Raw genomic sequence first — 20,818 nt, 5'->3', positions numbered from 1 at the left:
TATTATAGGGGAAAGTTATCAGGAAAAACTTCATGCTCTGATCTAAAACAGCAGAGCAAGACTACTTTCAGGGAGGCATAGGCAAGGCAAGGGTAAATTGTCTGGAGGCTGCAGCCACGCAGCTACTCACGGAATTGCTTGGGTTCTGTGGCTCCTCAGAAGCTCTTCTTTGGCCTTGATTTGCAGTGCATCAGAGAAAGCAGATTCAGTCACAGCTCTGGATAATTACTTGAATTAATGAGACAGTCCCGCAGCTTAAAAATGCACAAATACACAAAAGAGATGTTTATATCAAACTAATATATCCATTTAAATAAAATCCTGGTAAGAATCTACTTACAGGGCACCTGCAGACCCCCTGGCTGGGAAGGACAGGGTGTATTCAGGACACATCACATCCTCATGTGTGGAGGCACCTCTTGAAATCAGCCTTGGTTAGGGACATCTTTAAAAAAGATCAAGCAAAAATGAAAAAAACACTCCAGTTTTCAAGATTCTCACACTACCCATCCTCTTCCTTTTACTCTGGTGAGAGTAGCTTATTTCTGTTCCAACTGTATTTACATCTAACTAAATGTTCAGTGGCATCAATGGTGAACTCTGAAGGGATTCAGCTCCACACTGTCTGCCTTGATGCAGACATGAGCAAAACAGCAAACAAATGGAAAATATGCTCGGGTTTTCAAAGAGAGTCAGGTCTCTCTGCCAAAAGAGACAAACAAACAAACAAACAAAAAATGCCACCTTAATTCATCCTTCACTGTTGCACAGAACTTAAAAAAAATACCAACCAACCAACCATCCAAACCCAAAAAAAACCCCAAAAAAAAAAAAAAAAAACAACGGAGCAGACTGCCTGAGAAAGCTCCACTGAGTCCCTTTTCTGCATGTTTTGCTAGTTCACACTCTCTTTCTCCTGCTATCTCTGCTTTTACTACACACACTTTGCCCTTAATTACTAGCACAAAGCAGTACAGAAATGTAAATGTGCCGTCATTTGGAGAGAGGGAAAGGAAACAGAGCTATATAGGACATCTCAGTTATGCGTGGTCTCTTGAAAAGCCCTGCTTTCACTTGCCACAGACCGAATTTGTCACCTTAGGGCTATGGTGAAACCCACTAGTGCCAGCAGAATTCAGGCACTCCAATCAGGCTCCTCTCCATTAAAACAAGCAGTTTCTGTATGTAAGTCAGGAGAAACCTGTGAGATTTGTCCATTGCTACACCCACAGAGATGACCAGAACTTACCAAACTGCACTGATCTGAGGGTTGCTGCTACATGCAGAGCACCATGCAATCTTCCTAGAGGCTGTGTGGAGTGGAATGCAAGTAGCACCAAAATCAGACACAATTCATAGTTGTTTTAAATACTAAAGTTTTATAGACAGATAAAATACCTGTTTGAAAAAGTAAATTTCTCCATCATTCCTCACTTTGCTGTAAGATTTATTACAAATATAAACCAGTGCAGTGTCCTCTAAAACCTACAAATTTTATATAGTGTCATGTTGTATCAATCTTTGAATAATTTAGAGCAATAGTATATCTGAATGCTTACAATAAGGACAAGTTTATGGAACTTAGTATTTACTCTGGTGTTATGGGACAAAGAGGAGATATACCAGTTATAATTGCTAAACCATAAGAGAAAATATTTCCAAACAATCAACTGGATAATACATTTATCTTTTTATAATATATATACCAGATTCTACAAATATTTTGCAACCTTTTTTTTTAGTGTGACATATTTTTAAAGGTAAAAATATTATATTATATGAATTAACAAAATTGTGAAGCCCAGTATATCACAATTCCCAAAACTGAAGAAGCAACTTGAAATCACTTTATATACTTCACTTTCTAGAATATACTTTTAGGTTTATTTTAATGTAAAAATGAGAAGTCTAGCTCTCTAAATGTGACTCATAATTTTGGTACATGTTTTACCACTCCTGCTCATTTATACATCTTCTCCTGACATCTTTAAAAAATTATTATAATTAAGCTGAGTGCAAACACAAGTCCAGTCCTGTTACATTTACTATGAGGAGGCATTCGTAATCTTTATTGTGCGATTTTCCCTTCTACTACTGCTTTCTCTAGGAAAGTGCTTGGGGAGGATATTCCTGTTGCAGTTTTCTCTGGAGACTTCTGCAGCTGGGTGTGGTGAGTTTATTCACCAACCAACCAAAAAATGTTAAGCATAACACAGCACGACAGAGATACCAATCTCTTAGACTATTTAGTTTATAACTAAAATTACAAAGCTTTCATTTTTTAGCATCAATGTTGATTGCCACAGCTGGTAATGAGGCATGAGTGCTCACTTTTCTTGTAAAGTCTTGAAAATGCCAGAGGAAATAGCAAATACTTGTTTCTCTCTCTAGACAGATGCTATCAGTTACACAGACTGGCTAACTGTGGATGTCGGTTTGCTTAGGAACTGAGTATTCTCAAAAAGAAATTGAAAGCAACCTAGGAATTCATCAAGAGATGACGATTCATCAGATACAAAACCTATAAGTCACTAGAATCTGGTTGAGAGCAGGAAAAACTATCAAAAGCATCTCTGTATTCCTCTAACCACTAGAAATACTATCTCTACAATCTGTATTCTACATATATGTCCATAGCACATAAAAAAAGCCCTTCCTTTTCATTCATTTTTCAGAACTGGTATTCAGAATAGTGATAGATCCTCTATCAAAGAAAGAAGACCACTCTAGAAGGATATTTCAATCTGCTTCTCATTGCTAGTCAATAGACTGCCAGATAATAAGATGTCCATTTTAATTGCAACTTTCTTACTGAAAATATATGTAAGTGACTGAGCTCTGAGACAGTGTGAAAGATCTCAAAAGATTCTTGATAAGACAATTTATGGAGTTGCAGTCCCTGCTTGTTGCCTTCAATCCCCTATGAAAACACATCCTGTGCTGCAAGTCAGTGAAACCAAATGAGTTCTTGTACACTCTGGTTTGGGCCCAATTTGTATTGAAACTTATCACAGTGATAAGGTAATTATTTTTGTTTATTTCTGCTTTATATTACAGCAAAACAGAGTTAAAGAACTGGAACTGTTTTTCGATCTGATGCCAAACAAGTTCAAAATCTGACAGGCAATTACCTTTTGGCACAAAAGTAAACAAAGAAACGGGAATGTTTCATGCTTTGTTATACATCTTTAAGTGCATTTATTTGCAATATAATATGTACTTAAAAATCTTGCTCTGACTAAATAATGTTTTATTCCCACTACTGGCTTAAGTCTTGCAAAACAGGCTACTTTGCACAGGCTAGCTCTCATGTCTGAACAGAAACTCAACCTCAGATCTGAAAAGTCATCTGGAAGAGTGGAATAACCCAGCAATACTTCAAGGGAGGTAGGAAATCCAAAAAATTCAAGAATACTTGAAGAGTAATTATCATCAGATCTGACTATATCTGATTATATTCTGTATCAGCACAGTAGCACAGGCATCTATTGCATTTCCAGAGGTCTAGTGCACGAGGTGGAATCCTGTTCCTTTTCTAAATATTGTCTTTTCTAAGGACATAGGCTATATTTCACCCATCACATAAAAGAGTTAAGATGCATAAAAATAGAGAGGTTTGTTGGTGGGTTTTTTCGTGTCTGTTTATTAGAAGTCTGTACAATAAATACATTGTTTAATGTAAGTGTCATTTCTGTGGGCTGAAGTATACAATTTTATGCTCTGTGTTAGATTGCTAGTAAAACCAAATATTTCTGGCACTAGTAAAATAAAGACTCTCTAAACACAGAAATGTGAAGAGAATGGCCCAGGATACCCTAGAAATAAGAGAAAATTATTTTTTAATACTGTAGAGCATTGAGAGCATGGTTGGAGTAGTCAGATTTTCAGAGAAAACCCTGCCAATACACTGAGGCAGTCAGAACTAAAATGTGTCATCTGCCACTTCTGTCTTATCTCATTGTTCCCAAAGTCAAACAGAAATCTAGCCAAAATTATGAATTTTCTAAACTTGAAAGAGTTTAAAAGTAACAAAACAAACGTGGCCTGAGAATGCCCAGTGTGTGGAGGGGAAGAGGCAGGTGGCACATTTCAGGCTTGGGTGACTTTCCATCAGGAAGCCAAATTTGTTAGCAACTTTGTCATGGGCATGTCAAGAGTACGATGTCTTTAGACATCTTCAGCATATGCAAACAGAAGAGATAATGTAAAATAAACATAACACATAATGTTTTCTAGTTAGTTATACCTGAATTCCAGTGGTGATCCCAGCAGGATTTCACTCCTGCATGGAGTTTGGTGCATCCCTTACCATGCAGTCAAAGATCAAGGTCTTTCTTCTCCATCCCTTTATAGCTGGAATGATGCTTCAGAATGCTTTGTTCAAAGGGGTTGTTTGTCTGCTAGAAAAATAATAATAATAATAAAAAAAAGACAACAGATAAAAAAAAATTATGGTATGAGAGAGAAAAAGTATTATGGTCAATTTAAAATCACTTATCTCAAGGCAGCTTGTTATTTTCTTTTAAAATGTTCTTTTTCCTACTGTTTCTTACCAGGCTAATTGTGTAAAAGAGTTATATTTCTGGCCTATTGCAGTTGGTACTTGTTGTCAGTATAGATGCACTGGATAAATTCCCAGAGATCATCTGTGACTTTCCAAAGAGAAATACAGCAAATAATAGCATTTGCTTTCTGCTTCCTTTTTCCGCAGCTGTGAAAATTACATTTTCCTGGAATATTATTGCACAAATTCTGAACTCAACATTACTTCCAAGGTCCTCATAAGTATAATTTAGTCCAGTGGGATTCCACATAGGAGATCCAGATGGGTGCTGTACTATATACTTAGAAATTACTAAAAATGTGTAAGGGAAAATTAAAAAATTTAATAGACTAGATCATTTGACACACAATTGTTTCTACATAACTTACAGGACTATTTGCTGCTAGATTTTAGTGATGTGTCAATCAGAAGTTGCAGAAATTCTATTGCTGGTAGTAAAGCCCTTGTATTTTTGGCATATTGCAGCATACTTCTCTACTGGATCAGAGCCTGAGTACACATTCGTAAGACAGACCTCTTAGTTCTGACAACTGTGTTGAAAAGCCTTTTCTCATGATAATGGGTAAAAAATGCTTTCATCACTTCAGTTAAAGGAAGTATCTTGGTTTAGATGTTGGATCAGGTAGCAGTTTGGTTCATTCAAATGTCATTTTATCTTCAAATCAATTTCAAGTCAACACAGTGATTAAATGCTTTCACTATCTATTTTTTCCAGAAAATAAATATTCTTCCTTCCTGTTAGAAGAGCAGCTTGTTTCAGCATCTTCAGAAGCAACCTGGTGAGAAAATATTTTAACACCCTTTTTCCTTCACAGCTTGCTTAGGTACTTTAGGTGTGATGCTCAAGTTGCTTACGACTGTGACTTCTTTCGATGCGTAGTGTTCCATACCACCACTATTTAAATTACATCTCATTTGCTGCCGATTCGAACATTCACACTGATGATTCAGACATTCATCTGAACATCCTTCAGGTAGTAGCAAATCACAAGTGATCCCAGTTGTACAGAACAGGGTTACAAAGAATCAATCACAGATGCATGCAATGGTGGGTCACTGCCTCTCAGATTCGTAGCAGCATATAATAGCAGAGAGGAAATGGTGCTTAAAGTCATTTAAAGCACTACAGTTAGTGGCATTTGCCATAATACATTTCATCTGAAATTTCAGAGCACGGTGCTGCTGTACTGACTGTATTTTAACCACTAAAGTCAAATGTCAGCTCTTCGTCTGCAATCAAAGCAATGACTACAACACCCCCCAGCTGAGCTAGCTTCAACCAGCTGATGATGGGAAGCAAATTTTAGTGTTCATTGAGCATAATCCCACTACTTATTTCTTGCCATTCCTTCAAGACCCACTATTCTACTAATTCTGAAGCGTGTATCTGTTGTTTTCAACAGACTGATGAGGTATGTAAGTCAAACATTCACTGTGCTACTTTGTGCTTATTTGGCTTCAATATATGAAACAGTAGTCATACTAATAAGCTAATTCTTCCAAATGTTAATTCATTAATTTTTTTTAATCACAAGTTTTCTCATGATTCATCCATTTCCTAATTTTGATCATTCATTTTATATTATGTTATTTTTACTTCACTGAAAGAACACCAGATACTTTTTATGGATTCCTTGTTTTCTCAGACATTGTAGCAACTTGCCTCTGTGAGGCAAAACTGTGATGAGGCAAATAAAAATACTCACACTTAGCACTGAGTCTGAAGTTTTAAACCTCTCACAGAGGACTGAAATCATTGTTGGAGAACAGTGAGAAGCATTCACAATGAAGTGAGAAAAGAAAATGCAGTCTAAAGGGCTGGAAAATAGGTCACCTTCACTAGACAACATAAAGGACCTACAATGCAAAAAATTTTCTGAGAGCTCAGCCCCCTGTTGTACAAAAAGAGATGACACCATGAAGAAAGAGAGTACACCTGAAACTCAGCAACACACTGTCTGTCCTGCAGAACAGATGGAAGGGACATTGCTTTTCACTTTCATCTGCTCCAATTTATACGTGGTCTGAGGCTCGCAGCACTACTTAGCCACTACTAAAACATAACTCCAAAGTGCACAGTACTTTTAGTACAAGGTTGTATCTTTACTAAAGGAAATATGAATATTTTTGTTTTATTTTATCTCCAGATGGAGGGAAAACAGATATTTCTCAGTCTTACGTACATTTTTTTCCTTCTTAAAAACAATAACCCTTTTCCAAATAATTTTGAAAATGTTTGGTTCATTTTCAGGTTGCGTTAACTGAGTGCCTTTTCCTAATAAGCAAAGCGTTGAAGCACAAATGCCAGCTTCAACCTTGCTTCCATCTCATGCATTAATACAGGCAAAATTCAACTCTGTAGCCCAGAGTATGGGAAAACTGAAGAATATGTGAAATATCTGCATCAACAAACTGTTAAATTTAACAATCAAATTACCAAGGATTTTTCCACTAACTTTTACCTGTAACGACTAAATACCATTTTTTGAGAAATCTATCCAACAAAGTTATCAATGCCTATTCTAAACTGAAATTGTTGTGTGCCTGATATCTGAGCTATATGTAATCTCTTTTCCTGCAGAATGCATATTTACCTCTATTTTGTTCAATTAAAGTGTCTCCTTTAATCTACTTGCTCTGGCACTAAGATATGTTAACTGTCTGTTCTTTAACTGCTTTGCCATAAATAATTAAATTAACTTAACAAAACCATGATTTTCACATTACTCTCTAAATTTCATATAGGAAATACTGTATCTTGGCACCATAAAAAGTATGCACTCCTAAGATTAAAGAAGTGTCACAAGATAGCTGGATTAGCTGAAATGCTCACCACCCCATCTGAGGAGTAGTAAATGGACCGTTACACCTAAGCTCACTTCTAAGATAGACAGATTCGCATTTGAGAAATCTTTTTTCCTTTCATCCCCAGGTTTGAAAATATGTGCACTGGTTAGATAATTTACATAAGATCTGACATTTCTTTCTAGCGATTGGGACCATGCTTACATCATTCATCATACTGTATCACAGGTGATGATATGCTGTTACATACAGACTTTGTAGGTACCTTAAAATACAGTTCAAAAGGTCTTACAAGGATACTGGCTGTCTACTTTTCAAGAACATAACCTTAATATATCAGTGTATTGCCATTTTATTGTTCTTATTAATATGAATGTTTTCTCTCATATAAATTATATTCATTATTATATGCTTGTGTCCAAACTCCTGCTCCTTAGTTTTTCTGTTTAAATTATTCTTGTACATAGAAGTTAAGAGAATTTTATCTAAACATTTCCAAAATACATTTGGGTTCTGTACCTTCCAAACAATCATTGCTATAGGCCTCAATATAAATGATAAATAGTTTAGCACAACAAATATAAAGCTGGATCATAGCCAGTCTTCAAAACTATACCATATACTTATGAATATTGTGGACAGTTCTGCTTAAGCCCACCTACCAATAAGTAACTGGTTTGTTTTCTAATAATAGTTTTAAACTTCTACTGACATACTCTACTTCAGCTAAGTCTACAGAAGTTGGAAATCCCCCTGGGTACAGAGCAGTCAGTCTGAAGCAGATTGTGGGAACACTAGTGTGAATGTCAAGGCTCACAGCAGCGTCCAAAACTCAGTTGCTCCCCTACAGCATTTCTGCAGGTTTTCTGTGCTGTGGTTAACAAAATAGGACTGCAAGATTTGCAAGCATTAAATTTTGCAATAATAGTTGCACAACAAATTTAGGTAAGGAGGAAGAAAAAGGCCAATAAACCTATCTAGAGTTTTGAAAATTCATTTATTGTCAGTATTTGCTCACTGCCATTTTATGCCATTTTGAATTCTTGCTGACCCTGGAAAGGCCTACTATTTGAGAAAAAGATTAATACAGATTACAGCAAAGCTGACTGTTTCTGACATGCATAGAATTATTTCCATCCCATACAAAAAAAGCAGGACTGACAAGTACCACTGGTCAAATTACTGATGAACTTCTTAGCAGAGTTCAATAAAGACTGTTTAATAAAGACTTTATGAAATGTTTAATATTTCATGGAAGCTTTTCTACAGGATCCTTTCACTAAACTGATAGTAAGCTTTAACCATCTCAGGTCAGCTCTGTAAAAAGTTTTTGTAATTAGAATGGAAGAAAGGAGGAAACTTAACATTTTGCATATCATCGTGTATATTTAACACTTAGAAATTTCTGTAGAGACATTGATGTAAAGACAATCAGAACTTATGAATACAGGAAGTACCAATAGTATGATTAAGAAGAGAGAAACTGGTAAGGTAGAAAAGTTAATTTAGCTGAAGCAATACAGGATAGATATTGAACAGTAACTTCAGCTTTTAATTAGACAATGAGACAGATGAGGTCAGGTTGGACAGAACTGTAATTATCCTGACCTAGTTGCAGATGTCCCTGCTTATTGCAGGGGGCTTGGACTAGATGAGCTTTAAAGGTCCCTTCCAACCTAACCACGCTATGATTCTATATACAATGGTATGATGGACAGACAACAATGTGGACCAATCCCATTACAAATCTGATAAAGAAGGGTATCATCTTACCCAGATATGAAATGAAAGTCAATATTTTCTGGGGTTTGAAGCTTTCTTCTGCATTGTATCTGGGGCTTTTTCTTTTATAATTGATCATTTTAACAGATTAGAAATCAGTCTATCAAAATTGTTAAAATAGATCTTGTGGGTAAGGTTCCCTGTAAATGTTTAATTAAGGTCTCTCTCCTTACACCTCTTATTTCCTGTGATGCTGAAGGCCATTCCTGGACCCATCATTAGTATACTTCCTGAGTGATAATCATTAAGTATCTTTTTCCATTTCAAGGTTTTACTGATATCTTGAAATAAGAATAGACTTGTTGCACAAGTTAGTTAACAGGTCTTGTGTTTGTGTCAGGAGAAAAGAGGTGGTGGAAAAATGCTGAGGTTCACTGCAAGATTTTTTTTACAAAAACTTAACAACAGCAGGGGTGTGAAGGGAGGGCAGGGTTGCCATCTATACCACTGAGACAACAGATTGATGTTACACGTATATTTGTACTTCAGGCCTGATGGGCTTCTCAGCTTACAGCTGCTGTGTTCAAACAGGAACATAAATGGGTCTCAGGTGGGATATGTGACAATGACTAAATGAGCTCAGCTTTCAAAGTGTCCCAAACAAAACTGGTGTAATCTCACTGCTGCTTATAACCAGCCTCTTTTTGGCAATAAAGCCTACTAGTTTACTATAATTCATACATAACTCAACCAACCTGGACAGGTGATTGGCTGGTGCAATTAATTTTATAATGTAATTCAAGTCCATACCAACGCAAATTTAAGATACCAGAGAGATTCACCCATTCCTTTCTCTTTGAACCAATAGGAAATCTTCAGCAGTACCAAGAAACCAGTCCTATATTTCAGATAAAGAAAATCTGATATTTGTGGAAGCACAGCCTCCTGCTGTTAGCAGTATAGGAAAATCAAGGATTTGTTGGAAGAGAGGAAGCTTGCTTTGAAAACACACAGCTGAGACCATGATGATTTAACCGTTCCGGAGACTGAAGCTCCTTTTTTTTTTTTCCTTGTGAAACTACAGAAGAACTAAAGTTGTAAGAGATCAGGCTCAAAAAAATCACTCTAAAAAGCAGAAGAAGCCATCTCCTGGAAATGTCATTTCTTTTCTCATGTATACACAGCTCAAGAAGTATGTGGGGATATTGAACTCTGTGATAAACATGATACTCTAGTATTGTCCTAGCACAGCTCCTTGAAAAAAGCTGGTTTTCCTCCTTAGACCCAAATACTTCTGCAAAAGTTACTAAAATTAAGTCTGCACAGCATTAGTTATTCGTTAACCCTCATTGCTGCTGCTGGCGCTATTAATGCCACGTTTCCATTAGTAACTGGTGTGTTTCCTTCCATATGCTTATACTCACAATTAAATTGGAAATAGCCTTTAATTTTTCAAAAGAAACTAAAGAGGATAATTGGATTTTATTTTAAAAAATCACTCACAGCTTTTAATGCAAATGCATGGGTAACATCAAAGACACTGAAAAGCTTCTGAAAGAAATAATAATAAAACAGTGGATCAGTCTCACAAGTTTAACTGGCAACTTTTCCCCAGCCAGAGGGCCTGTTCTATTAAAATATGGCGAGTACATAGCAGCTGAAAAAGAATAAAGAGAATTTTCAAGAGGTGACTGCCAGATCAACACCACAAGAAGTTACTGAGTTTCATAAAGAAATGATACATCAAGGGTGGAGGGACTACAGAGTTGCCTTCCCTGTATAATTATCAGAGAGGGCAAAATGTGCTACAGGGGGATAAAAACCAGGGTAGCTTGCAGGCAGAGTAGTGCTGTAGTTGCAGTTTAAGACCCAGAGTTAAGATATCATAGCATCCCAAAATGATGAACAAAAAGTCCACCAAAAAAAGAAAAATTAAAGGAAGGATAAAAGAGGTAAAACTTTAGAAAACTGCAGGTCAAGACCAAGCCACCAGAGAGGTGTTAAACTTTTGTGATGATGAGCTCATCATTTGAGATTCACAAATGTAAGTCAATGCCAGTTGACATTTACTGGTATTTACATGCTTTACTGAGCTTTCAGATCTCAAACTCCAAAATCTGTTTCTTTCACACACTTCATGTCTTTCATCTTTTCTTGGTTTTTTCTTCATTTCTCTTCTCTAATGATTCCCATTCTACCAGTAACCATTCCATTTTATAAACCTGCATTTCAAAAATAACTATAGATCAATACTTGAGAAAAAAAAAGAAAAAAAAAGCGACATCTACAGGGCAACTATTAATGATCAAAAGAACTTTACAAAAAATGTAACAAGATATAGGAAGGCATTAATTAAATTTACTAAAATACTTGAAATATCAACACCATTAAGTAAACATTAATGGCTATTTTCTTTAGTCTTGCCTATCCTTAAACTGTGCAAAGTGTTTGTGCTGATACAGAGCTTCATAAATATGCTGACCATTTAGTATTTTAACTCTCTTAAACTAAAAGAATGGAGTGAATTATTTTGTCACTGGTATACTAATGCATTAAATTCACACTATTCTGTAGAATTAGGTACCGTAAAATTTTCCAAGACTTCGGAGGATAAACTTTGGTTTTATTTCACTTGAAGGTCACAGAATCCTGACATGGAAAAGTTGTCATTGCAAGACCACTTGGTGATCTTGGAACAATCATTGTGACTGAGAAGGGTGCCTGAGGACAGGAAGAAAGAAAATCATACTTCTATCTTCAAGAAGGATAGTAAAATAGACCCAGAGAACCCTGAGCCTTGGAAGGTGATGAAGCAAGTCATACTGTAAGCCACATCAACTAGAAGCTCATCAAGAGCATTTTTCATGGTACCATCATTGGAAAGTGATGCTTGACCAATCTACTGATCACCTTCCATAGTGAAAGACTAGCTTAGGAAATGAGGACAGAGCAGAGGATACTGATACTGAGTACTTTGACTTCAGAAAGGCTTTTGACCCTGTCTGCCATAAGATTTTCAGAGAGAAACTGATGAGATATTCACTGGACAGACAAAGAGTGCAACAGATGGAAAACCAATGGAATGGACAGGCCCAGAGAAATGGTGGTTGGTGACCCATAACACAAACTAGTTGGAGGGCAGTAATTAGCAGTGTATCCCAGGGGTCAATACTGGTTCAAATCCTGTTCAATTAATGATCTAAACAACGGGGCAGAGTGTAGCCTAAGTAATAACCATGAAGAACTGCATTAGGACTAGCAAGTCTGACAGGAAACAGAGATTAGATAGCGGGCAATGAAAGAGACTGAAAACTGTCTGAGCTTTTGAGCTCTATGGGTTGGGATCAGAGACACAAAATCCCTAGTTGCAGGCTCCAAGGATTGCTGCTGGGCCAATCCTGTGTAACTGCTTCATTAATGACTTGGATGATGGAGCAGTGCAAATGATATAAAATCAAGAGGAGTGGCTGATACACCAGAGCCATCTTGCCATTCAGAGGGACCTCAGCAAGGTTGCAAAATGGGATGACTGGAAATTCATGAAGTTCAACAAACACCAAATCCTGCACTTGGGTAGGAATAGCCTCACACACAGGACAGCGGGCAGTTGACCAGCTGCCAAGAAGCCTTGCAGAAAACTAGTACTGGGTCCTTCCTGACCACGAGCTGACCATGAACAAGCAGTGTCTCCTCTCAGCAAAGAAGGCTAGAAATGACATTAGGTCTGTTAGGAAAATGCCTCCCCGCAGATCAGGGAAGGCTCTGATGAGCCCACATCAGGAATATTGGATCCAATATCAGGCTCCTCAGTACAGAAGAGGCATGAACATACTGGAGAGTGTTCAGTAAAGGGCCACAAAGATGACTAAGAGAAGTCTCCATCATTCTTATCCACGTGTATATATACATATATGTACTCATGATGGAAGAGGAGGAAAAGAGGAAGTCAGACTTCTTGGTGATGCTCAGTGACAGGAAAAATGTCAGCAAACACCAACTCAGAGAGAAATTCCACTTAAATGTAAGAAAAATCTTTTTCACCATGACTTTTTTGGAACACAGGTTCGTCAGAGAAGTTGTGGAGTCTCCATGCTTGGAGATATTCAAAATACAACCAGACACAGCCCTTGGCAATTAGCTAATTAAGAGTTAACCCTGCCTTTAGCAGGAACATTTGGTTAGAGCATGCCGAAGACTTCCTTCCAATCTCACTGGTGCTGTGATTCAAAGTATAAATACCACACATCAGTATTTCAGATTTTTAGAAGTAGAAAATGTGACTTAAAAGAAAGCCCCAGAAGATGAACTTGATTTCTACATTGCTGCTACTGTATAATATTCACAAAATATTTGCCTTGATAAATGATTTTAAATCTTGGGATTATCTATTTATTTGCTGTGTTAAAACCACCTTCATTTTAGCCCACCAATACTGATTTTCAATTTTTAGTTTCTTTTGAACTTCAGAAGCAGAGAACTTTCTGCTTATTTCAAACCTGCTCAGGTGGGTATACACCAATATTACCAGGGAACTTGATGAAAATAAAGAAATAGTCCTGTGGCTAAAAGAAGATTGTGTTTTTTCTAAAAAAAACCCTATAAGCTTGCCCTGCAGTTAAACTGCTATAGCAAACAGTAATAGTCCATTCACATCTATTATAAGAGCAGTATCACCTGCAGTTTTATTGACTGTCAGAAAACAGGTCCCATTTTGCGAAACAATAAAAATCAAATTTAGTGTAAAATATCCCAAGGTTGTAGCCTGTAACCTTATAACATCAGAAATGACAGCAGTAAGCCTTTTTTTTCCCCTCCTTTTTTCACTGCAGATTCCAAAAGAAACCAGAGATTATATTCCAGAGCAGGGAGTGCTGCAGACACAGGCATACTACCATGCGGAGGCACAACAAAGATACCAAAAAATGTTCTCAATTTCTTTCTTTTCCCAGTGCTCTACACCCCTAGCCAATACAGAATGGCACAGCCTGTTAGTCCAAAACTGACAGGTAAATTTTAAGGACGAAACAAAATATAAAGCATTAATGACACAATATAATTTTGCTTTTCCTAGTCTTTATTAGTTCACCATTTGCATTCACATGAATAATTATGCAAACACAGGGAAAGAACATATGGGAAGTACAACTGAACTCCTCAAGTACAAGGTTGCTCTGTTGGGTTTGCATGGCAAAGTTTTGGTCTAGGAGGGGCTATGAGAGGTGGCTTCTGTGAGAATTGCCAGAAGCTTCCCCTGTGCCCAACAGAGCCACTGCCATCCAGATGCCTCAGAGGCTGAATATTTCACCCCAAAGTACTCAGTAGCTCCATTCATTTCAATTCTCAATTTCACATGCATGCTGAAGTTAGATAAAAGTTCCCCAAAATTAGAAACAGATAAAACATGCAGTAATACAGATTATTAGATTAAAGGAACTTCACAAAATAGAAAATTGCATGCTTCATGGAAGAAGGAGAGTTACATTTAAAAACAATGGACCATATTTATATTGGTGATCTATTGCTTTGTCTTTTCAAAGAGACAGAGTCTTATCTGTAATGGAAAGGTTATTTAAAAAAAGGAATGCCAACTCAGAATCAAACATTTAATAGTGAAATGTCAGTGTGAGGTGCACATATAAATTTGGCGTAGTCTTTACAGACGTCACACTGCTGATTGGCAGATTGGAATTTGTACCTGAAGATATACACACAAAATATTATAAACTTCTGTGAGCAATCTTTTATTTTCCATCAGTCCTGACACAAACAAATGGTGAAGAACTGCATGGGAACAAAAATTCAGACTACCCACCTACTCCCTCCCTGCCTTTCTTCAGCATCTATTTTGGAAAGGAGTAAACCTACTTTTCCTGCACTTAATACAGTGTTCGACTCCTACTCAGAAAACTTTAGGATGGAGTAAAAGTTTGTATCTGAGTTAACAATTTAAATATGGATCAAACACCTAAATGTACAACTAGAATCACTCAGATAGTCCAAAGGTGTCCATCAAGAGCCATTTCTTGTACCTTTCAGAGCAGGTACATTCCACTGCATGTCTCTTGCTAGATCCCAGTTAAGTGTTGAAAGGGACCTTGACCAGGCAACCAAATAAAAATAACTTGATATAGAAGATGGACTCACTTGATTCAAGCAGAGGTTAAAGCAGGTTATCCAATTTCAGGTTTGTCCAATTATCAGTTTGGGCTTTCTTTTTTAGCCCAGCATGAGTTCGGATTTGAGCCTTAGTCAAGTAAATAGCTGCCTCAAACAGGAGCTGAACAAGCTATCTTCATTAAAACTTCTCTACAGAGAGTTTGAGTGTTTGGGCAAGAAAAGAAAGGGAAGAGGGGAAAGTAAATGAGGCTCTCAAACTAAGAGTTCCCTTTCATCTAGGCAATATAATGCAAATCTTTTCTATAATGCATTTTAAGATGTAAATTGGATTCAAGTTGATGTCCACCTGTCTTGAACCAGCAGGGATGTCTTCCCATTTTTATCAAAGCATTTCTCTGCCAATTACTGGCTGTTGTGACAGTTGGAGATTTTGTGTGTATGTGCAGACTTTTACAAATACAAACTCATTAAAATTAGATCTTTCACCTTCTGATTCCAAGAAAAACTGTCACTGAAAAATATCAGGGGTCAAGTGATCTGTATAGTCTAATTACGTCCTATAAGACCTAGAAGCTTATGTTTATGAGGAAAAAAAAGAGTCCTATTTTCTTGGTATTTTCCATTTTCAAAATTTTATTCTTTTTAAGAGCAGAAAATTTTATGTAATACAGAAAAATACTTATATTGTTTACTCACTGCAGACAACTAAGCCTCTATTCATTTAAGTAAATTTTATTTAATAGCAGCAAACAAAAATTTCCCAATTAATTTAATTCTCTGCCATTCCATAGAAAAATAGATGTTCATTAGAACAGCTCTACAGAGCTCATATGCTGGAATTCACCACATCATTAACAAGAGATAACAAGTTCAGAGCAAGTTGCTACGATACCTAACTTGTTTAAAACCACAAACTTTCATTTCACTGGAAAAGAAAACAGATATGACTATAATTTGTTTAGCAGTGAAAAGGCAAAAAAGGGAACAATCTTTTTCATCTTATGAAATTTTTCAGCAGATTGGCGTTAAAAGTTGTATTTTATTTTTCTTTTTTTTTTCACAGGTTAAATTATTCTGTTGTAATATCATGGTATGAGAAACATTCATGACCAATCTCTTGCCAATGCTCTGTGTTTGAAATGAGCATTTGTTGGGGTTTCAGGAGTTCTCCTAGTTTTTTTCTGTTAAAGGAATTTTCCCCCCATACTGTTGCTAGGAGGAGGACAAATTGCTGGATAGTTAAAGAAAACAAAGAGCTACCCATTGGGGGTGAGGTGCACCTGGCTACTCTTTTGTTTCACCTGGGTGTGTGGGCAGCTCCGTCCCCGAACGCCGGAGAGGGAAGCTGTTTTTTCGTCGGCTGTTTTTTTTTTTTTTCCTTCTGCGGAGAAAGACCCCAGGATCCCCGGCCCACCTTCCCTGCCCTGCTGGGAGCCAGGCCGTGGCTGCCCTGCCCCGCCGCTGCTTCCAGCCTTCGCTATGTTGTAGCCCTGCTCGCCCTGCCTGGACCTCCGGGGGGTTCCCCATTTGGATACATCACATCTGCCATCTGGGATGTGTGCTCGTCCCTGCCGTTCCAGCCTGCCATTCCCGAGGGTCCGGCCAGACACCGGGATCAGCTGCCCAGGGGTTTGTGAAGCCTTTGTTCCATCCCTTCCCGGGATCCCAGGCCGCCAGTGCCGCGTGCTCCCCGAGCTCGCTCCGGAGCGCCCCCTGCAGCCGCGGGGGAACCATCGCACCTGCCCTGCTCACCGGGAGCCACCAGCGCCCCTGCCGGCTGCGAGCACAACTGCACCCGAGGGGAAAGGGCCTGACAGCCGAGAAGGCTGGGACTGGGTTTGTGATTGTTTGCTGTTACTGCCATAGTTATTGCTGTTTGTTTGATTGGTTTTATATATATATATATATAATAGTAAAGAACTGTTATTCCTATTTTCCACATCTTTGCCTAAAAGCCCCTTGATTTCAAAATTATAATAACTCGGAGGGAAGGGGGTTGCATCTGCCATTCCAAGGGAGGCTTCTGCCTTCCTTAGCAGACACCTGTCTTTCAAACCAAGCATTGTAAATATATTCAATTACCAAGGATAGGCACATAAGTCACAGGTTCGGCTACCACGGTCTCAGTACCAGTTTTCCAACGTATTGAGGCATATGTATTATCTGCATGCAGCAGTATTTGATATACAGATTTGTCATTGTAGCTATATTTATGACAGATTTCAGCTGTTTCTTTAGGTTTTTTTCTCACTACCCTTTTCTACTCTTCCAGCAGAAAACATGCCTAAAAACTGTTGACAGACAGGTAAAGGTGCAAATGTTAAGGGAAAACTGAAGGAATTTTTGGTACCTGGAAGTACCAGAGGTGGAGAGGGAGACCTTTCAAGGTCTGGAATATCTTGCTCTGGATCTTAACCATGATGTGTGGTACATAAAAGCTTATTTTAGGACAAAGTTGATATAGAAAACCTCCTGAGAGGACTTCTATACTTCATTTGGCCTTGCAATTCAAACATGCAATAAAATACCAGGAAAAGTTTTGGAAACAGCAAACACAAAAAATTTACTTGTCAGAAAAGTATGCCACAGAAGATGGAGTGCTCTTCTTTCCCTCTTTGCACATATGTTGGTCAAATCTGTAGGGGGTTTTTTTGTGGGTGGTTTTTTTTTTTTTTGAAGAGGAGGAGGGAGGCATGTTTTGGCTTCAGGACATGGGGTTTTTTGGTGGGAGGAGGAGCCCACATTCTCTCTCAAACATACAAATTGTCTAACAGATTACTAGAAATCATTTATCAATAATGCAGATAATTTTTTGTTAAGATGAAAAGAAAAATCTACCAAGATGGCACTGCCAAGAATATCTGGCACATTTCAAGTTCCAGCCCCAGCATGGCCTCCACCACATCCTCCCTTGCCCAAGCATCTGTACCTCACTCCTCAGAGCATTTCCCTATTTTCTCTCTCACTATGCCCTTCCACTGGAACATTAAATAAAAGCTTCTCTGCAAAACCTCAAGCCCGATGGAAGGAAGCCTCTGTGGCTCAGGAGGAGCTGCTGGCAGACGTGCCTCTGCATGGAGGAGCAGTACCACCCGCAGGGCTGGCATGGCTGGAGCTGGGAACCAGGCTCAGGAGAGTCAAAGGCAGTGACAAAGCACAATGGGGGAGCATGTAAACAGGAAAGGAAACAGGCAGGATCCAGGAACCACTACTTGTCCCTTTCTAAGGAGACGGGCAGCTCAGTTTCTTGGACTGTAATCCCAGCAACTGCTGTGTCAACAGCAGCATGCTCCTGAGGAGGCCCCAGCCAGGACAGGACTTTACTGGGAATTGTAGGTTACGGGCGGGTTCGGTCGGGACGGAGACAGATGGAGATCTCTATAGGCAGGTCTTGGGACACAGTCGGTTTATTGTAAAGGGCGTGGGTATTGGGGCACTGCTCAGAGCTGCTAGACTCAGCTCTGAGCAGGCCCAAGAGAGTAAGCAGGTGAGAGAGAGAGAGAGGGTGTAAGAGCAAGAGTGGAAGTAAGAGTAGAAGTGGAAGAGAGGAATAGAGAAGAGAGAATCAGAATCAGAATGTCTGAAATCCTGGTTACAATACAATAAATCATCTTCTGTACTGAATATTCTAATTGTCACTAACCAATCTAATACAAGATACAAATCCTATAGCATTTACATACAGCCTGTAAGAGTTCTTATATTACCATAGAGTGTTACATCTTAACTTCTAAAAACTACTCTTTGGACCCCTTCTGCTGAGCTAGTAGGGTCTGCTCTGACCCTTGGACCTGTTTGCAAGCAGAGGGTATTGTTTCATCAAGAGGGGATTACTTCAGTGGCCATACCATTGTTTTCTAGTTGTTCAGTAACTAAGACCTGGTATTTCAAAAGTGGCTTTCATTTCGATGTTGCCTGTAGTTTTCATATTCCCAAAATCTTTTGTCAGGCAATCATATTTCCAAGGTTTTCCTGTTCCATCTTCCCCAACAGGAATGAACTCACCCACTGCCTCACAGGGACCTGCTGGAAGCCATCATAACATGGGCAGATACCTGGTGTCTCATACAGTAGAAGTTAGATAATTTCAAAGTTGTTAAGATGAGAAACAGGCATTTCCCTCATGTATCACATTTCCCTCATGTTCTCAGATTTGTGACCTCTTTGAAAAATGTAAGTTAAGGAAATTAAACTCATCTGAGTTTCCTTCTAGAGCTAAAAAATAGTCACACTAGCTCATCTGCAGTTACATACTGCACTATCTGCATTAGATGTTCCCCAGTGCCCACAGGATATTATTTTCGGTTATATAAACTGTAGTTGTGTCTCTTCCACTGTGCCACTCTGACAAAATGGAAAGGCAAACACTAAACCTCTGTAAAAGGGAGATCAAATTAAAGGGGTTAATTTGAAGACAGGGCAGAGATATTCAAAAATAAAAAATAATCACAGCACCTTCAAAATAAGGAAGTGATTTGAAAAAAGCTTCCAGAAAGGCTGAGTAAGAAACTCTAGGGCAGAAGATTTGAAGTCAAAAAATATATCCTGAGTACCTTCACACAGTGCTCCAGATCCAGCAAAGGACTGACGTATATCTTAGATACAGCAGAGGAACTGTAAATTTTAACCATTAACCAAGCTTATATAAAGCAAAAACAAATCATTAAAACCCTCTGGTTTGAAAGACAGACATCAGCACAGGAAAATCAAATTATTTTTCTCAGCTGAAACATCCTTATGTTCTCAGAGCAGATTAAGATTCCATCCACCTCTCCTGACTTTGTATTTCAGAGTCCATTTTCTGTAAGCTCTGAAATGTAGTCACATACTGTTATTTTCAAAGCAGAGTAATGTTATGGAAGAATTTTCAAAACAAGATAGATCTCTACAATAGGATAAAAACAGACAAAAAATATTAACCTCTAAAGCCTTTATCTGTTTATGTGTGTCTGCATTGTAAATGTACAAATATATACAAATGTACCTACGTACCTATATATATATATACACATATACACAGATGCTGGTATATCAATATAGATATGGATATAGCTATAAATTCAGAAGTGTGTGTGCATACACATATTTTAAAGCAAAGAGAAGAATTAAATATTTAACCACTAAGTTGTGCGCCTTGAAGGAGCTGAAACTTCAAAACTTCTTCATGCAGGAATGCCACACATTGAAAGAGAGGGTCCACCTTAGCTAAAGCCCTGCACACATAAATGTTCCTCACAGCAATTGATTGCATTTGTCCAGCTGCTACCAGGGCAAGCTGATCAGCTGTACATAACAGACACTAGGAAGAATTTTTTTTTTTTTACATTACATTATAAAAAACAATAAAAAATGTCAGCCACAAAATCTTTTACAGTAACTCAGCTGAGATGCTCTGCCTCTTCCTGTGTCTTTCCTGCTGGTATGCAGAAACACAGGGTAACATTTTCTCACTTAGTGAGATCTTTTCACTGTTTTGAGAATTAGAAATTTCCAAGCCATTTTAAAACACCAGTCTGTTTGTTCTGTTTTCTCTTGTTTTTCATTTCTTCTTTCACAGCAGCGAGTCCTGAGGGATTCGATGGAATACGCACATCCTTTTAAAGGATAATT

General features: G+C 38.1%; 1 protein-coding gene across 5 annotated transcripts in view; it reads right to left on the bottom strand.

The window, feature by feature from the left end:
* SOCS6 (suppressor of cytokine signaling 6) overlaps window positions 1-20,818 on the bottom strand; it is a 125,150-nt gene that overhangs the window by 36,703 nt on the left and 67,629 nt on the right. For 4 of the 5 annotated variants that reach the window (XR_006016742.1, XR_006016741.1, XR_006016737.1 and 1 more), the window contains 4 exons: window positions 4,247-4,397; window positions 1,250-1,310; window positions 341-445; window positions 131-254 (listed from right to left, as the gene is read on the bottom strand). The gene's annotated coding sequence lies outside the window, so the exon portion shown is untranslated. Of the gene's footprint in view, window positions 1-130; window positions 255-340; window positions 446-1,249; window positions 1,311-4,246; window positions 4,401-20,818 lie in introns of all 5 variants that reach the window. The other variant, XR_006016738.1, reaches the window with a different exon arrangement.

This window comes from Corvus kubaryi, unplaced genomic scaffold (genome assembly GCF_017639235.1).
Source record: "Corvus kubaryi isolate FWS band 111438036 unplaced genomic scaffold, C.kubaryi_AGA036_p1.0 132, whole genome shotgun sequence".
Classification (NCBI taxonomy): domain Eukaryota; kingdom Metazoa; phylum Chordata; class Aves; order Passeriformes; family Corvidae; genus Corvus; species Corvus kubaryi.
This window is presented reverse-complemented; position numbering and strand designations above follow the sequence as displayed.